The sequence below is a fragment of the Bison bison genome, unplaced genomic scaffold (assembly GCF_000754665.1).
Source record: "Bison bison bison isolate TAMUID 2011002044 unplaced genomic scaffold, Bison_UMD1.0 scf7180017864098, whole genome shotgun sequence".
Lineage (NCBI taxonomy): Eukaryota > Metazoa > Chordata > Mammalia > Artiodactyla > Bovidae > Bison > Bison bison.
The window spans coordinates 1378273-1396684 of record NW_011494670.1 but is presented as its reverse complement, the minus strand read 5'-3'; the positions used below and the strand labels follow the sequence as shown (position 1 = coordinate 1396684).

General features: G+C 37.2%; 1 pseudogene; it reads right to left on the bottom strand.

Annotated features, from left to right (window-relative positions):
• LOC104987570 overlaps positions 1–13158 on the bottom strand; it is a 101301-nt pseudogene extending 88143 nt beyond the window's left edge.
• Positions 13159–18412: the final 5254 nt, after the last annotated feature.

The window sequence follows — 18412 nt, the reverse complement described above, 5'->3', positions numbered from 1 at the left end:
GGGTGGTGTCATCTGCATATCTGAGGTTATTGATATTTCCCCCTGTAATCTTAATTCCACCTTGTGCTTCATCCAGCCTGGCATTTCACACGATGAATACTGCATATGAGTTAAATAAGCAGGGTGACAATATACAGCCTTATCATACTCCTTTCCCAATTTGGAACCAGTCTATTTTTCCTTGCCCAGTTCTAATTGCTGCTTCTTGACCTGCATACAGATTTCTCAGGAGGCAGGTCAGGTGGTCTGGTATTCCCATCTCTTGAAGATTTTCCACCGTTTGTTGTGATCCACATAGTCAAAGGCTTTGGCTTAGTCAATAAAGCAGAAGTAGATGTTTTTCTGGAACTTTCTTCCTTTCTCGATGATCCAAAGGATGTTGGCAATTGGACCTCTGGTTCCTCTGCATTTTCTAAATCCAGTTGAACATCTGGAAGTTCTTGATTCACATACTGTTGAAGCCTCACTTGGAGAATTTTGAGCATTACTTTGCTAGCATATTAAAAAGCAGAGACATTATTTTGTCAACAAAGGTCCCTTTAGTAAAGGCTATGGTTTTTCCAGTGGTCATGTATGGATGTGAGAGTTGGACTATAAAAAAAGCTGAGCGCCAAAGAATTGATGCTTTTGAACTGTGGTGTTGGAGAAGACTCTTGAGAGTCCCCTGGACTGCAAGGAGATCCAACCAGTCCATCCTAAAGGAGATCAGTCCTGGGTGTTCATTGATAGGATTGATTTTGAAACTGAAACTCCAATACTTTGGACACCTGATGTGAAGAGCTGACTCATTTAAAAAGACTCTGATGCTGAGAAAGATTGAGGGCAGGAGGAAAAGGGGACGACAGGGAATGAGGTGGTTGGATGGCATCACCAACTCAATGGACATGGGTTTGGGTGGACTCCAGGAGTTGGTGATGGAGAGGGAGGCCTGGTGTGCTGCAGTTTATGGGGTTGCAAAGGGTTGAACACGTCTGAGAGACTGAACTGAACTTGCTAGCGTGTGAGATGAGTGCAATTGTGTGGTAGTTTGAGCATTCTTTGGCATTGCCTTTCTTTGGGATTGGAATGAAAACTGACCTTTTCCAGTCCTGTAACCACTGCTGAGTTTTCCAAATTTGTTAGCATACTGAGTGCAGTACTTTCACAGCATCATCTTTTAGGATTTGAAATAGCTCAACTGGAATTCCATCCCCTCACTAGCTTTGTTCGTAGTGATGCTTCCTAAGGCTCACTTGACTTTGCATTCCAGGATGTCTGGCTCTAGAATGGTGATGACACCATCGTGGTTATCTGGGTCATGAAGATCTTTTTTGTATAGTTCTTCTGTGTATTCTTGCCACTTCTTCTTAATATCTTTTGCTTCTGTTAGGTCCATACAATTTCTGTCCTTATTGTGCCCATCTTTGCATGAAATATCCCCTTGGTATCTCTGATTTTCTTGAAGAGATCTCTAGTCTTTCCCAGTCTATTCTTTTCTTCTATTTCTTTGCATTGATAGCTGAGGAATGCTTTCTTATCTCCCCTTGCTACTTTTTGAAACTCACATTCAAATGGCTGTATCTTTTCTTTTCTCCTTTGCCTTCCACTTCTCTTTTTTTCACAGCTATTTGTAAGGCCTCCTCAGACAATCATTTTGCCCTTTTGCATTTCTTTTGCTAGGGGATGGTCTTGATCACTGCCTCCTGTACAATGTCATGAACTTCTATCCATAGTTCTTCAGGCACTCTGTGTATCAGATCTAATCCCTTGAATCTATTTGTCACATCCACTGTATAATCATAAAGGATTTGATTTAGGTCATACCTGAATGGTCTAATGGTTTTCCCTACTTTCTTCATAAGTCTGAATTGCTACCAAATGATCACATTAAAAAGCCATCTATCTTAAACTTAAGGCAGTGAATACGTTGTTTAAAAAAGTTATATGTGCTTCTAAATCACAGAAACTTGCTTTTGATAGAATCTGCTTCCACTTTATATTTGTACCCTATAGAGACAGATATTTACATATCAATCTGTAAAGGAACTGATGAATTGCATTCAATAATTATTGAACTTCATGAAAATTAGATTTTAAATTGTGATTATATATATAAATTGACTAATAAATTATTCTAACATATTATTCATAATTTCATAACAGATGAAAATTTGTTGTATTAGGCATGAATAGTTGTTAAGGATTGGCCAGACATTGTGACATAATATTTTTCAATGAATTTTATCAGAATTGATTAGCTACTATTTTTCAGATACAAGGAAAGATGAACATGACCTCTGTTTTAAAGGACCTTAAAACTCAGGAAAAAACACTTGTTTAAAAATGATCACAAATTTTCTATAAAAAAGTGAGCATTTGCTTAAATCCACCAAGATTTCACAACCAATAATGTGTAATTTAATTTTTTGACTTACTGTTATCCTTACTAATATGCTGTAAGCTGACTATACCATTTAGTAGGTGCTTTATGAATGGTATGATTATGTACAAGGACTTGTGGAAATTTTGTCAACAAGATGCATAGCATTGTCTCCTCCATTTCAAAGATGCAGAGCTTATATTTCTGAGAGATTTGAAAAACATCCTCAAGTAATTCGGCAAGTTATATAATTGACAAATGAATTATAAGCCAATTCTGTTTGACTCCAAAGTTCCAATATACTGGCTTGTGCTTTTGGTGTTTCCTTTGACATATCATATTGTGAAGGTCCTGTCTGGAGTGGATTTTCTCAGCTGTGCACAGCATTTTTCAAAGGAAGGTTTCTAGGGGGAAGCCAGTAAGGGCAATAAATGAGGGAATAGGGGGTGGAATTTTTGGTCAAATATATTTGGCTGCATTCCCTTCCTCCCGTTGGAAATTAAAAAATATATTAGTGTGTCCAATGATCTGCAATGCCTTACAAAAAGTAAATCACTTGTGCTTGCTCAGTTAGCACATATACCAAAAATATTCAAAGGAACAGAATGTTAGCATAGTTCTTGTAATAGGCATAACACATAATTTTTGAAGCACTACATATTTCTGTATGTCTTACCTATTCCAAGATAAATTGTAGATTGTATACATCTGATAAATTTTTACTGCAACAGTATTTCTCAAATGTCTTTATTTCCTTAATAGTTGTTATCATATTGTAAAAATATTGTTTCATCAAGTAAGTTTTTGAGGAAAATGATGTGGCGCTATAGCTCCAGAGAGACAATATACCTCTGTTCAGAAGCATTAACCACAGCATTTTGGACTACAGAGAGACTGTCTTAATCACTTTCTTACAGTTAGGATCTAGTTTGCTTGTTTTACAGTTATTCTTATTGTGGGGAGAAATATCTTAAAGTCACAAGTAAGTTAATAAAAATTACGTTTAAATGGTCATCTCAAATTTGGGAGGAGATTATTTTTACAGAACGTGACCGACCAGGTGGCTTTTGTTAACTGATCAGTGAATTGTCATTGGAGTAGTGATGTAACATAGTAAAGCAGTAGTAAAATGTGTAGGGGTGGTTGTGTATAGGAGATTTGACCAGAGGAAAAAAGGGGAGTTCAAACTTATTTAAAAAAGAAAAGAAAAAGAAATTTAGGACTACATTTAAATCACAAAAACCTGCAATCTAAGAAGAGTACTGATCACAGGTAAAAGAAAGCAAACAAAAAGTAAAGGAAAAAAACTAGTTCCTGACATTGTTTAAAAAAATATACAAAATAGTAAAAGAATGTTAATTGTTTTAATCTTCAAGTTTATTTTGTCTAGGTCTGCATTTTCTAAAACTATTTTCAAAAACTTAAAATTTTTTCTGAAGGTGGGGAAAATTAAGTCTTTACGGTTTGTTATGTCTGCCTGCCGTATTCCTTCACTTTGCCTGGGCTTCTGACTGATTGTATCATTAATTGCCTTTGGTGGGCATGCTAAGTCGCTTCAGTTGTGTCTAACTCTTTGTGATCCTGTGGACTGTAGCCCACCAGGCTCCTCTGTCTATGGGATTTTATAGGCAAAAATACTGGAGTGAGTTGCCATGCCCTCCTCCAAGGGATCTTCCTAACCCCGGGGTGGAACCTGTGTCTCTTAGTTCTCCTGCATTGGCAGATGGGTTCTTTAGCACTAGCACCACATGGGAAGCCCATTGATTGCCTTAAACTAGTACTTTTCTTTCAGAAAATCAGGACACCAAAATCGTATGGTTCTTAAACCCAATTGGATATCAGCGCATAAGAAGGATGTCTTTATTTTGGCTTGACAGTTACCTCTTTTAGAAGGATCAACCCAATGGAGTTTCAGCAAAGTAGGTCTTAATATACTCAAAGTTGTCCTCTCAGCTAAGAATCTATAGGCTGAAGATTTGAAGGACATGAGTAGGTAATGTTCTGAGACACACCTCAGATTAAGTAAATAATAAGTTTTTAAAAGGAACACTTCTTTAGCTAGTAGCTTATATATTTGTTCATGGAATATCATGCTGGGCACCAGACGGGGTATGATAAGGACAGCAGGGCTTAAAAAATTTCTATTGCTTTGGTGCCCTGCAGCAATCTTTTGAATGGAACAGGTATTTTCAGAATAACACTTGCCTAAAAGAATCCATAGTCTTTGTAGGAGTATCAGCAGCTTGAAAACTTCCTGACTTGGGTTTTATTACTGGAAAAAAATCCAAATGAAACTTCTGTTAAGAGCATATAGCCACAACAGGGGTCCTGATGTGGGTCTCTTTATAATAGCAATGAAGGTAGGCTGCATTTTAGACCTCACTAATTTCCAAACATCTGTTTCTTATTCAGTTTCCTAGGTCTGGGATTCTTTTCTGTAATGCTAAGTGTATATTAACTTTGTAAAATAATCATGAAAAGAATATTTCCTTGTGTATTTTCTGTGGGGGTAAAACAAATATGCAACTAGAACAGAAAAAATTAATGTGAATTACATTTTTGTTGTTTTATTGTAAGAGAAAGAATTTCAGTTATTCATTTTGAACATGGATGCCTAGGTATGCATACATTCAGAAAGTTATTAGCTCTAAATAAATATCTTCTTTCATCTTGAAAAATAATTAAGTGTGCATTTGAATTACATGAAGTATTTCCCTATTTCATTATCACAGTCCACAAGAGACACATACTTAGATATCCTCAATGATCTCAGATTACTTAGAGTAATACCTCTCAATGTATGGTTCAAGCATCTCAGCAATGAATCACTTAGTGCACTTTGGTCTTCATACTACTAAACATATAGATAACTGAGTTCCTCCCAAGATTTATGAAATCAGAATCTAAATGGGGTGGTGCTCTGGGAACTTTTTTTTTACAGAAGATTTTCAGTTAGTTTGTGATAAGATTTAACTATATCTGCCTTAATGTTCAGAGAAGGCAATGGCACCCAACTTCAGTACTCTTGCCTGGAAAATCCCATGGACGGAGGAGTCTGGAAGGTTGCAGTCCATGGGGTCACTGAGGGTCAGACATGACTGAGTGACTTCACTTTCACTTTTCTTGTACTCTAATTCTGAAGTGTTTTTTTTTTTTTTTAATGAAAGGTGTATATTAATCTCCTCAGGTTGTCATTACAAAATACCACATACTGAGTAGCTTAAACATGTAAATTTATTTTCTCATGATTCTAGAGACTCGAAAGTCCAAAAGCAAGGTGGTGGTAGGAGTCAGTTTCTTGTGAGGACTCTCTTTCTGGCTTGCAGACAGCCACCTTCTCATTATGTCTTCACATGGCCTTTCCTTGGTGCACACAGAGAGAGAGAGTGAGTGAGATCCCCGCTGTCTCTTATATGAACACTAATCCTATCAAATCAGGGCCGTGGTCATGATCTCATTTGACCTTGATTATTTCCGTAAAAGCAAATACAGCTATACTGGATGTCAAGGCTTCAACATATGAATTATGAGGAGACCCCAACATTAAGCCACTAATGATGTACAATATATTTTGGTCAATTATTCAGTTCCTTGAACTTATGGTTATCAGAAAGGAAGGGCTAGGGGGAGAGATAGTGAGAGAGTTTGAAGTTGACATGTACACACTGATATATTTGAATGCATAATCAACAAGAATCTACTGTATAGCATAGGAAACCCTGCTCAATATTATACAACAACCTAAAGAGAGAAAAAAATTTGAAGAATACATGCATATATATGCATAACTGAATCACTTTGCTGTGTGCCTGAAACTAGTATAACATTGCTAATCAACTATTATTTAAAATAAAAAAGTAAAAAATATTTAGTTCCTTCCTCAAAACTGCAAAAATGTAACTCTAAAAAAGCATTAATTCTGTCCAAAACTTGAAAGAAACTCTAGTTTTGAAAATTCCTCCTTTCCAGGACAAAAACTTTATAAGGATTTATGATAAATTTTGTATCTTAGAACACAAATTGAGTTAACAACCTTTCAAATTTATATTCTACGATTGTTCTAAGGACAAAGGATAAGCCATTAAAAAAATCTGGAATAGTTTCAGGTTTTAACCAAATCAACATCACCCAAAGCTTAATTCTGGGCCTGGGCTGAGCAGACAGTTATGAAGAGTAGAGGTGGAGGGTAAGATCTCGTAAAGGATGACTACAATTTGAGAAGCTGAAGAAAAAGCAAGATAAATGTAGGAAACTTAGAGACTGGGGTTTCAGGGAAAAGAGTGAGTATTTACCGCCTGATGTTTGTGTTGGTTAGAATCGAAGAAACACAGACTTGGCTCCTGGACAGATGTAGGTGTGATCCCTGTTTCCAGGTGGATGAGGATACTTAACCTATCTGATATCTAAGTCTTATTATAAAATACAATGTTTTATTATCTTTTTATTAAGGGATTAAAAAAAATCACAACTTGTTGGTTTAGAAGAGCACCAATGTATCATTTCACAGTTTCTGTAAATCAGGCGTCTGGGCCTAACTTAGCAGGATCCCTTGTTCAGGGTCATACAAGTCTGCAGTTAAGGTGCTGGCAGGGCTGAATTCTCATCTGGATGCTGACTAGGGATAGACATGATTCCAGTCTTACTAGGTTTAGTAGCAGAGTTGGTTTCCTTGAGATTGTATAATTGAAGACCACACATTTCTGTTGGCTATTCACTGTTGATTATCCTTCATAATGGCAATTCCTAGAGGCTACCTGTGCATTGCTGTGCTGTCGCATCTGACTCTTTGCAGCCCTGTGTAACTGTAACCCACCAGGCTCCTCTGTCCATGGGATTCTCCAGGCAAGAATACTGGAGTGGGTTGCAGTGCCCTCCTCCAGGGGAAATTCCAGACCCAGGGATCAAACCTGTGTCTCCTGCATTGCAGGAAGATTCTTTACCAAGAGCAGCACCTGGGAAGTCCCAGATACCATCCGTAAGTTCTTACTATAAGGACCACCTCAACATGGCTGTTTACTTCATCAAACAAGCAAGGAGTTACTCTAGATCTATTTTACTAATGCAGAATCTCATATAAAATAATTACAGGAGTGACATCTAACATAACCTAATCAAGCATGACTTCCATCACTTTTACTGCATTTTGTTGTGAGAGGCAAGCCAGAGACTCCAGCTCTACCTAGGGGGAGGGGGCAATTATACAAAAACATGACTCACTGGGGGGTCACCTTTGGGTGTGTCTGCCACATGGTAATATCCACACAGGTCTCTGAGGATTAAAAGAGATTATAGGCATGAAAGTCTTTGTCCTTATATGTAATACTTATACATGAGCCATTACTGTGTTCTACTGACATGACTACTAAAGAAAGGTTCTTCTAAGGTAGTGACTGATCTTTTGACCTTGCCTCACCTCCTAGACTCAACTCAGAGCAACCAGCAAGTACACCTTGCCTGTCTTGACAGGTGTCACACATATTCCTTATGATGAGTTTACGTTAAAATCTCAGTCTGGACTGACTCTTGCAGTGGGGGGCAGGGGGACTATGAAGAGGGAATAATGACAAGGTACTTTCCCTTTCTGCTCCTGCTTCGCCCCCTTAACACACACCTTGATAATATATCTATATATCTCTCTCCAGCATTCAGGGGCACTTTGCCATTCTGTTTATACTCTGGGATCCTCTTAAGCACTTCCCTTGTGTACATACTCCTTAGTAAAAGAGTCTAATAGTACATCAAACTAACCATAAACTTTGTTTCATCCCTATACCACCCACTACTTCTGGACTTTCATTTACCTGAATATTGAAAAGCTTAAACTAATTCAACTTATTCCTTAATATATTACCTTCTCCTAGTAGACACTAATAGATTCAGTGCTTGTACATAGATAAAGGCAAGCAAGGAGAAATAAGCTTGGAAACATATCTTTTCCCAATTGAGCCTTCAGATGAGAAGGCAGCCCAATCTCATCACATTGCAGCCTTGTGAAAATCTGTGTTGAAGACCCAGATAGGATCCAGGTAAGTCATTCCTGGACTCCTGAGCTATAGAAGCTATATTCCTTGTGATAATGTTTTAAGTATTTTACATAACCTGTGCCACAGAATCTTCATCACAAGGAGACCTTACCACAACTCTCAAATATCCTTTCTTTTTTGTTCAGTGTAGAGCTTATGTTCCAACATACAAAACAATTACATGACTTTAAATAAACTGTTCAATGTCTCATTGACATTTCTTACAAGTGCACTTTTCTGGAAAAATAACTAAATATAATCACTCTTAGAATAGTAATCAATGTTTGATTACTCTCCACAGCTTACAGGGTAATTCAGTATGTATTCTTTCCATCCAGATATCATATATGAAAGATGTTTCATTCATGGTTCTCTGAGAATTCTGTGAATTTCTCTTAGATACTTAATATTGCCAGGTGACAAGCATAAAAATACAAATAAAAATAGATTTCCTTAATGTATATTTTCCAGAGAAAATGGGATAAATAGATTTTCATCTATAGTTTAAATTACAATGGTTGTGAGAATAAATGCTCCATGACTATTGAGGTGGTGTTGGTAAGAAGATGTAGACTTTGTTTTACTGAAGTGGTTCTTGTATTGGAAAGTTTAAGAAAAACTGAATTAGAATAAAGTTTCTGCCCTCTGAATTAAAAATATCCAGGAAATAGCTGTTTAATTGGGCATATAGTGTTTTATTTCAGCACTTCAGGGACTGTGAAACACAAGTAGGTGTATTAAGCAGCTCTGGTATGTTCAGATACCAACTAGTAGCCCTCGGCCACCTGCAGAAGATAACTTATCAAGCATGAAGCCTCTCTCATCAGATTGTGTTTCTATGTGTGACAGGCGGTCTCAAGGACCAGGGGAAATGGCTTAGTTGAATCTTTTTTTCATGGCTTGAATGAAACTCACTGAAGGGAATCAGTTTCCTATAAAAATGGGAGTATCAGTCTGTTGAAGATTAAGGCATTTTCTCACCGTTAGCATACATTGGATTAAAGGGATAAAAGGGGATGCAGTATGCAATATGGATGACTTGATACTGAGTGGTACTGTACGGGCAGCTAAGGGTCTCACTTCTTACATTTACCCTTACCCCTATCCCTAAGCTGAAACAATTAATGTGGATAAAACTTAGAAATTCGGTGTAAATGAAGCAAAAACATAGGTAATACATAAACTTCAAATTGAGACCCAAGATTGGCTACATAATTTTCACTGTACATTGTAAAGTGAATATGTAGAATTCATTTTCCAAAAATTATTAAAAATTTCAAGATGGCACAATAGAGCATTAAAACAATCACAGGGCCCTTCTGAGCATGGTCTCAGGTCTCACACTGTGAAACTGGCCCTACAAAGGTTACCCCCTTCAACTCTGTAATCCTCCAAACGTCAGTAGCAGAGCTGTCCCTAGGGTAAAAGAAACATGTACCTTCATTGTACCGTAGAAGAAGATGGGATCCTGGGAGGGTTGGAGAATGTGCTATTGATGTTACCTGTGAGCTGATTCCCCAGACACCTGAGGCTCTTGGATTGACTGTGGCTATTGGCCCATATGCCAAATCCATGTACAGTGTTCTGTTTTGTTCTTTCTTTCTTCTACCACTTGGTACTTATTTTAGTACAAGTACAACATTAAGAAAACTAAGATCATGTCATCCAGTCCCATCACTTCATGGCAATAGATGGGGAAACAATGGAAACAGTGACAGACTTTATTTTTTGGACTCCAAAATCACTACAGACAGTGATTACAGCCATAACATTAAAAGATGTTTGCTCCCTGGAAGAAAAGCTATGACCAATCTAGATAGCATATTAAAAAGCAGAGACATTACTTTACCAACAAAGATCCATCTAGTCAAAGCTATGGTTTTTCCAGTAGTCAGGTATGGATGTGAGAGTTGGACTATAAAGAAAGCTGAACACTGAAGAATTGATGCTTTTGCACTGTGGTGTTGGAGAAGACTCTTGAGAGTCCCTTGGACTGCAAGGAGATCCAACCAGTTCATCCTAAAGGAAATTAGTCCTGAATATTCACCGGAAGGACTGATGCTGAAGCTGAAACTCCAATACTTTGGCCACCTGATGTGAAGAACCAACTCATTGGAAAAGACCCTGATTCTGGGAAAGACTGAAGGTTGGAAGAGATGGGGACGACAGAGGATGAGATGGTTGGATGGCATCACTGACTAATGGACATGAGTTTGAGTAAGCTCAGGGAGTTAGTGATGGACAGGGAAGCTGGGCATGCTGTGGTCCATGGGGTGGTAGAGAGACAGACACGACTGAGCAACAAACTGAACTGAACACATGAATTAAAACACTGGCAGGAAAAGTGAGTTTTTTCCCATTTGCTATTCTGTATCCCACATATGGCTCTGGACCTTCAAGGAAAATTCTTATTTTTTTTTTGTTTCTTGGCAGAGGCTACATGTTCATGTCTTTATGAAATGTTGTAAAGTATACTCATAAAAGCACCAGCTTTGGAGTCAGATATATATAGGTTTTATGACAATTTTTTCTTTTTCCCTGTTTTTCCCTGTCGATCTTTGGCAAATTATTTATCTTTCCTGAGTTCCCATTTCCTATTGTAAGTAACAATAAAGATATCTACTTTATAAACCTGTTTTGTGTATTAAAAGAGATAATGTTTAGAAAGCCAAATGCCCAGCATATTATAATATTAAAAATATAACACTTATTTTGGTATTATTCAAATTTCTAGTCATACCTTGCAGAAAGCATCAACTAATTTTATCTTGATACAAAAAAAGTTAAAATTCAGAACCATAGAATTAGAGAAAACTTCATAGATTTTCTGGTTTAGTAGCTTTTAAATTTCTTGGGAACATAGGTCCCTTTGAACTCTTTTTTTTAAATTTACTTTTAATAGAGGGAAAATTGCTTTATAATGTTGTATTGGTTTCTGCCATACAACAATGCAAATCATCCATAATTATACACATCTCACCTCCCTCTTGAGCCTTCCTTCCCTCCCTCTTGGTCATCACAGAAAACCTGGCTGGGCTTCCTGTGTTTTTAGCAACTTCTCACCAGCTATCTGTTTTACACATGGTAGTGTATACATGCCAATGTTACTTTCTCAATTTGTCCCACCCTCTCCTTCCCAACTATGTCCATAAGTCCATTATCTACATCTGAGTCTCTATTCTTTCCCTGCAAATAGGTTCATCAACATAAAGCAGTGGACCCTCTTTCTCTGCAAAAGTTACATATTAATTCAGCATTCTATTTCAGGAGATTCCTTCACTGTTTGAAGGTCAACATTGAAACCTCTGAATGCCATTTTAAAACAGTATATTAAATCTTATATTTAGCCTTCTATTCACAAAGCAGTGTTGGGATTGTCCTTTAAATACTGAGCTCCCATTATGAGCTCAGTGGTGAAAATCTGCCTGTCAGAGCAGGAGACATGAGTTTGACTCCTGAATCAGGTAGGAGGAAGGAGGAAATGGCAACCCATTCCAGTATTCTTGCTTGGGAAATCCCATGGACAGATAAGCCTGGTGGGCTACAGTCCATGGGGTCACAAAGAGTCAGACATGACTGAGTGTGCACACACAGGCGCACATTATTGAAAAGCAACCCTTTTCCCTGAACATGGGTCTTTTTTTTTTTTCCTTTGCCACAAAAATGCTGAGCACAGCTTAGAAATTAATGAGAACATCAGATAATGATGCAAAGTTTTATTTCAAAGAAAATCACAGCAATAACTTTCCTTTTGAATGCCTCTGTATTCTGAGAGACCCTCAGTGCTGTGAAGTTCTTTCAAGTGACTTCATCTAATGTGCCTCTGCTGCTCACATCACTAGTGATTTTATGCTTGGGCAGTGGAGTAGAATAGCAGCTCAGGTTTAGAAAAGTAGCAGAGCTAGTTGGGCTTTTCAATATGACCTTCAGGTTGTCACATTGATCCCTGTTTTGTTTTCCCCTTTCTAGTTAATTATTCTATTTATCTTTATTTATTTATTGCTTCCGTTCCTTTTCCTCCTCTCACATTAAGTTTTAGGTTTAGTTTGCAAAACATTTTGAAAGGTAATATGAATGTCTAGTTTCTAGCTGATTCCCAACCTTTGCATTTGATTGTCCAGCATTTATTCCAGATATTTTCCTCCTCCTTGGCTACTTCTACCTTTTCTAATCACACAACAAACTTCTGGCAGCAGCAGATGCACTGATACTTTCAAAGAGACCTTGAAAGTAAAATGAAAAGGGAATAGAAAGGCAGAGATTCTCTGTCACTTAACCTCATAGCCTGGTTTTCATTGTTATTTGTCTGGTTTTCATTTGACCCACATAGGTTGCTTCTCATTTCTAAGCACACATTCCAGGGTTTATGTTCATGACTGAGAAATGCAAGGAGAGAGTATGTGATGAGTAACTTCCAAAGGGTAACCCCAAAGAGGGATGTCAAATTTCTCTTTATGGACATTTTGGCTCCAAGTCATTTTTATATTCCTCCCAGCTCTAGATCAAGCTGATGTTGAAAGGTAGGATGTCTTGATTGTTTCCACATTTCTTGCAATGAATTGCAAGGCAAAATCCAGGGAAAATGAAAACATCATCTGTTATGTTTAGCCAGGATGAAGTTGTATGACATTTAAAGTGTTGGAGAAGTGAAAGTATCTGCCAACCTGGAAGTTTTTAATCCCTATTTCTGAATACTTACCGAGTTGCCACGCGAATCCCCCAGTGCTGATGTCCTGTCTGAGGCTGACATGCCATCTGCTCTTGTTCATATTGCATGTGATCTGATGTGAATCTCAAGGACCTTTTTGAAGCTAAGCCTTCTTTGACTCCTGAATCATTAACTTTCACCCAGAGTCATCACATTTTGCCTTCTGCCCACACAAGTTTCGTTTAATAGGAAAGTAATTGACATGTGGCAGGTAAGAAGTGCCATAGTGATGGAAAGAAACTTCAGTTAAATGCATACTTTAGCAGGGTCATAGATCTTTGACAGAGTTGCCCAGCTTTTTATTACTTAGCGTGTTTGTATACTTTATCCATATTTATTTTTAAAACTCATGTGCAAGCTTGTTCAAATTTTTCATTGCTTCTCTTCATAATAAAAAGGAGAAATGCTTCTTGTATGCGAAATGTCATCAGCAGGAAGAGGCATTAACAGAAGTCTTGTCAGAGCTGATGTCAAGAGAAAGCAGAATAGGATCTGATCTTTGTTCTAGGAGATGATGAAGTTGCAAATAGAAATCATTGTGCTAATGATTTAAGTCCCAACAGTTTGTCCTTTCAAGATACAGATTCACTCCTTCAGTGTGAAAAGTTTTTAATTTTCAAAAGTGCAGCTATTAAATTGTAAATCATTAGAAAATCTTAGGCTGTATCTGTTAATCCCAAGGTGCAAAGCCAATTAGACACTCAGTCCTGTATGAACAGGACATGGAATAGTATCAGAATGTGAAGGGTGGGAGGGCAAAATAGTTCTGAAAAGTTGAAGGTCCAGAAAGAAAAATCATCTGTTTCCTGATTTGTTAAAATTAGACTCTACTTTTAACTGTGACACTTCAGTCAAATAGAGTGATGAGATGCAGAGAAATGACCAACAGCCCTCTTTGCATTTAAATTACTGATAGATGCTAGAAGAATGTCTGACTGATGTTGCTCTTACTGTGTCCTAAGTGAATTAAATAAAGTATTCCCAGAACTCTCTACAGTGTACACAGCCCTTTTAAAATTACAATTTTATTATTAGCCTTTATACATGGAGAACACCTGTTACTTTCATTTTTATCTGTAGAGGAATCATTGATGTATGCATGATTGATGCATTGATGTATGTACTCATCAACTATGCATGAGTGTATAGTACTTTATAAGCAAGTACCTTAGAGAAGAAAACTTAAGTTTGAGAATTGAGTTTCAAATAGCTAAAGACATTTATTCAGTTACATCAGAGATGTCTGTGTGGAATGTGCATTTTTATCTGTATTAGCTTTAATTTACATGGCTTAAAATGTATAAATCATTTATGGCAACTCCATCACTATGATTGTACTTAAGCATGCAATTTAAAAAATTTCTAATAACATTTAGAGTCATTTTCTGGGATGACTTTTCTATATTAAGTCAATAAGGAAGAAGGAAGCATGACAATATATTATTATTCAAATAGAGAAATAACACATATTGGCATTTCTTTATAGCAGAGAATTCTTCATGCTTCCTTTATAATGTTGCTTCCAAGAATGTATCTCTGGACAGAGGAAAAATCTTAATCTTACTTAAGCCTTAGGAGTATAGGGTACATCTATTTTTCCTAAATTTGTTTTTGTTGGAATGTGAGGAAAGAATGATATATTCATGATTCCAGCATTTTCTCAACCAAAAATGTTATTACCTGGCCTACACCATTTCTTATTATTTTTTTAAATATGAAACCTATTGCAGAATTAGAAAACCTATATCACATTTAGCTTTATATTAATTAATCTTATTTACAAAAATCGTATAGAAAAGAATATATAGGACAAGTGAGTGCTGTCAATTATAATAAAGTTTTTTAATTGTGACAGAATGAAGAAAGTTAATTTAGAAAAATAATGAGGACAATCTAATATTACTTTCTTCCATGTTTTATCTTAGAAAATCAAAGCATTTTAGAATGTAATCTTATAGCACAGAATCCAGACTCTCACCAAAAGCACTCAATAAATTTTAATTATTCCTTTCTGATTTGTGTGGCTACATAGTTATTCTTCTAGTTTCACCAGTGTTATTTATCTAATGATTTTTTAATTAATTAGTACCCATTTTAAATGAGATTTTAACTATTCTGAAGCAACAATTCTTACATGGCCAGAATACAAAATCCATCTCAAGCTGACTTAAAATTATATGCAAAATCCTAAACTTTTATTTTCCTGTGGGCTCTCAAAGACATTTAAAGGACTCTGATTTTTTGGGAGGATATTTTTACTTATTTTTTAAATTAATTAATTTATTTTAATTGGAGAATAATTACTTTACAATATTGTGATGGTTTTTGCCATACATTGACATGAATCAGCCATGAGATATTTGTGAACAAGTGGTAAAATAGAATTTCTACAAAGGCAATAATAACCAATTAGTAAGTCTTAATGTTTCAGAAATTGGTGCTAAATTAGTTCACCTGTTCTTTTGAATAAATTGAGAACTTAGGAGAAAGTAAAAGGGAAAAATGTTATAAAAATCCCTTGCTTTACCAGTGGTTGTCCATGAGAGAAGCATTTTCCTGTTTATCATGAGAAAGCATTCACTTTAGCTCTTAGAAAAGAATTATAAGACTAGTGGTGTCAGCTGTCTCACTGGGCTTTCCAGGAGAAGCTGTGTCTGGGAAACATCTTGGGTAAAATTCAAAGGCCTGAACATAAGCGGGTTGGCTACTAGAATGTGGTTTCCTGTGTTTTTAAGGGTGGAGTGGTAGGGATGATATATTGTTATAGGGGAGTGAGTGGGTTTAAGAATCTAGGGCACTTAAAATTTAGAAGGCTAAGTAAGGTTGAAGGCTTTGTTATCTCACAAATATAATCTAGAACAGTTTACTAAATCTCTCTGAGCTTGTTTCATCTTTTCTAAAATTCACACCTGTGCTATTTCAGGCAACTGAAGTATGAGATATGCTGGAATCCAGGTACCCAGGACTGGGAATATGTTTCAGTTATTTATTTCTGCATTACAAATCACCCCAAACTTATTGTCCGACAACAAGACGATTCATTTTTCATGATCTTGTGGGTTGACTGAGTGAGTTTACTGCTGATCTAACCTAGATGATTCATGTTGCCTCTAGGTCTAGAATTGTCTAGGAGCAGGACTCAGTGGGCTGTTGGACAGGGTGACTCAGTTTTCCTCTACTGGGCCTTCCCATGGAGCTAGTTTGGGATTTCTCACTACCTCCTGATCTCAAGCAATGTTCCTATAGGGAGGATTTTAGGAATGTGAGAATAAATGGTACAGAGCTCCTAAAAGATGTTGGAAGTCCTCCTGTGTCCCTTCCACCATGGTTTATAGACGAAGCAAATCGCAGGCTAGCCCACATTCAAGGGGAGAAAAAGTCAGACCCACCATTGGATGAGAGGAGTGGTGAAATCACTATGCAGAAGGTATATGATATGGAAGATGTTATTATAATCATATTTGGAAATAGTTTACTAAAGGAGGGAAATTCTAAAGCTGGGACTTGGGCATAGGGTGGTGCTGAAACACACAGACTGGTGATAGTAACCTCTTCTGCAAAGGAAACCAGCGATTCAAGTTGCAGCATCCAAAGTTCATGCTCATGAAGAATTTAATAACTCTTGGTTAAGAGCATGGATTATAGAAGCAAAACAATTTGAGGGTTAAAATCTAGCTTACAGTTACCTGTTATTTTTCAGTGACTAAGTCGTGTCTGACTCTTTGTGATCCCATGGACTGCAGCATGTAAGGCTTTCCTGTACTTCAACATCTTCTGGAGTCTGCTCAAATGCATGTCCATTGAGTCATTGATGCCATCCAACCACCTCATCCTCTGTTGTCCTCTCCTCCTCCTTCCTTCGATCTTGTCCAGCATCAGGGTCTTTTCAAATGAGTCAGCTCTTCACATCAAGTGGCCAAAGGATTGGAGTTTCAGCTTCAGCATTGGCCTTCTCAATGAATATTCAGGACTGATTTCCTTTAGTACTGACTGGTTTGATCTCCTTACAGTCCAAGGGACACTCAAGAGTCTTCTCAACACCACAGTTCAAAAGTATCAATTCTTCGATGCTCAGCTTTCTTTATGTTGGACCATACATGACTACTGGAAAAACCATAGTTTTAACTAGATGGACTCTTGCTGGCAAAGTAATGTCTCTGCTTTTTAATATGCTGTCTAGGTTTGTCATTGCTTTTCTTCCAAGGAGCAAGTGTCTTTTAATTTCATGGCAGTCACCATCCACAGTGATTTTGGAGCCCAAGAAAATAAAATCTGTCACTGAACTGCTACTATCATTGTTACCATTCTTAGTGACATTGCTTCCAGTGACAGTCCCAGTTTCCTATTTGATTAAGCTCATCTGTGCCTCAGTATCCTTGTCTATAAAATGAAGAGAATAATATATTCTAGCCCATGGAGTTATTTTAAAGACTGAATAATTACTCTGTGGAAACAGCATTACTAGAGAACCACTCTTCATTGGCTCAGGAACTAAATTCAGTCTGGGTCTGTAAGTGAAGACCCTGAATGGATTCAGCCCTGGAAACCAGGAAGAGAAAGATAAATGCAGGGGCTGTAACACAACGTTGACTCTATCTCACTTAATGGTTATGATTTTAAAATTTAACAGTGTATATAAAAGAACTTTGTAAATTACTATAATCAAGCATGTTTCCAGAGGCAAATAATTTTTTAAAAAATATACTTGCCAAATTTTCAAACTAAACATCTGGGGATAGAATCCACGATATTATGTGTGAAGGCTGAACTCCCTGACATGCAGTCTAAGGCAGGTGGGAGGGCTGAAGCTGCAACAGTATAAGGACAGAGTTCGGGACTTTAGCAGTTATGAAGGAAAAGGTGACGAATGCATTGGGATGAGAAGATCAGAGCCTGAATGCGTGGGCGGATCTCTCACCCATGTGTGCAGTGGAAATACAACAGCAAATCCCATGATGAGGTTGATAATCCCTCTGCCCGGGTTTTAAGCAGTTTTTCTGATGTGGATGGATGAAGGCTCACAGGTGTGTGCTGAGCCCCAGAATAAATTCTGCAGGTGCTGGTGATTGCAGTAAAGGTCTAGGTCCCTTTAGAGAGTCCTCACTGTCTGAACAAATGAAATGATTTTGAATGCTTCTGCTTGCTACGGGGAAATTTATAAAAAGATGGCATGATTTCATGCTCCTCTGGATAGCTTTTTAGCAGAGACCTGGGCCAAGAAAATTATTCTCCAAGAATCCACTAAATTTTTATAATGGAAACAAATTTCTTTCTTAATATAAGTAATAATTCTATTTTAAATTTATGATATGAGAGTGGAGG